The sequence below is a fragment of the Galeopterus variegatus genome, unplaced genomic scaffold, assembly GCF_000696425.1.
Source record: "Galeopterus variegatus unplaced genomic scaffold, G_variegatus-3.0.2 Scaffold2673, whole genome shotgun sequence".
Lineage (NCBI taxonomy): Eukaryota > Metazoa > Chordata > Mammalia > Dermoptera > Cynocephalidae > Galeopterus > Galeopterus variegatus.
The window spans coordinates 245,179-246,932 of record NW_007728784.1 but is presented as its reverse complement, the minus strand read 5'-3'; positions in this window follow the sequence as shown (position 1 = coordinate 246,932).

The window sequence follows — 1,754 nt, the reverse complement described above, 5'->3', positions numbered from 1 at the left end:
ACATAGGCAAGTTCTTCAATACAAAATTACTTTGTTCCTGAATTGGTTGTATGTGTGCGTGCGTGCCTGTGTGTGTACACAGGCAGGCATGGCACATACAGAACAGTGCTACTCTAGAATATTCTTCCAAACATCAATTTGTGAAAACACAATGTACTATGCCCATTTTATAGGTGGAGAAAATTATCTACGGAGTCCTACGCCAAGGTTTCCCTGCTGGCCACGCCTGAGCACTCTGCCTCCTAGCTGCTCACTTGTGAATGGGTCCTCATAATTTTGTGAGCAGGCTTCCCCCATGAAATACACAGTCACATCTTAAGAATGAAGTAACCTATTTTCAAGGAGTAGAGACTGTAGCACCAACATACAGTTATTCAGATCCTGCTTTCCCACCAACCCACCTTCAGAGAAAACTCATCTCAAATAATAAAATATTGCACACTCCCCAAAGAGCAATTCAACAGTAAGGGCCAGAAATCCTCCAAATAGGAAAGACTGGAAAAAAAAAAATCCCTGGCACTACATCTAAAGATGCAAATGAGACCTCATATATAAGGTGGCACTTGGCTTCCCTGACAGTACCCAGAGTCCTGCTCGGTGCAGCCCACCCTGGTTAGGACCAACAGCACCGGTCCGGGCTGTATGCTCTTCTTCTTTTCTGTCTGTTGAGAAGATACCTAGCAGGTATTTTTAATCATTCAGCCTCCTCACCTCCAAACTTAAAATAAAGAAGTGGGGGTAGGGAGAAGGTTAAAGTGCCAACATTTGTCTCCCACCCCTTTAGCCTTCTATAGGGNATTTTTCGTGGCCCTTTGCCAATCCCCCCTTACCCCCTTCCGCTCCCCCCCACCCACCTCTGGTAACCTCAGTTCTGTCCTCTCCTTTTGAACGTTCAGCATATTATTTACTAACATTATCAAATTGGATCATCACAACTGGTCTTTTATGAAAAAGAAATTGTGATTTTCAGAACACCTAAAAAGACCCTTTGTTTAAACGTATCTCCTTCATTGAATTAAAAATTGGATGTAAAGATTATCTTTTGTTCAAAAATTTCTCCTTTACTTACTGATCTTTTCAAATACAAAACCTCTGAGTGGAGAAACACCTAAGTCTGTAAAACTCTGGTAAGTTTGGGTTTTTAATGTGGCTTTTCCCTGGACAGAATGGAAGCACCAAGAAGCCAGGGAGGGGGATCGGAGGCACAAAGACAGAAACTATTAGAGAAAGGTGGCAACGAGAGGGACAAAGACAAATTTCTCTGGGGTTCAGTTTTTTTATTTGTAAAAGGAAGAGGCTGGACTAAATGGCTTCTAATGTGCTTTTGTTTCTAATAAGTCATAAGCTCATTTAATAAGAACTTAGTTAAATTTAAAGTTTCATCTAAGCTCAGACTTGCCAGTGTTGGGATAAAATCCAGCTCTCCTGGTTTTACTTTGGAAACTAGCCCTCTGATTATCTGGGCTTCTATTTTCTTTTCCATCACATGGGTTGAGCAGAAAGACTGAAGGAGCCCTCATGCAGGGTGGCTCACGATGCAAGAGGAGAAAACTGTTCCCAGTTTCCGAGTGAGGGTCCAAAGAGAGCCCAGGCCAGGAATTCTGGCTATAACTACTGCTACTGTAGTCAGCAGCTGTAGTCTAGAAGCTTCCACCCAACTGCTCTTTCTCAGCGCTCTGTACCTTGGTGTTATACATAGGCAAGTTCTTCAATACAAAATTACTTTGTTCCTGAATTGGTTGTATGTGTGCGTG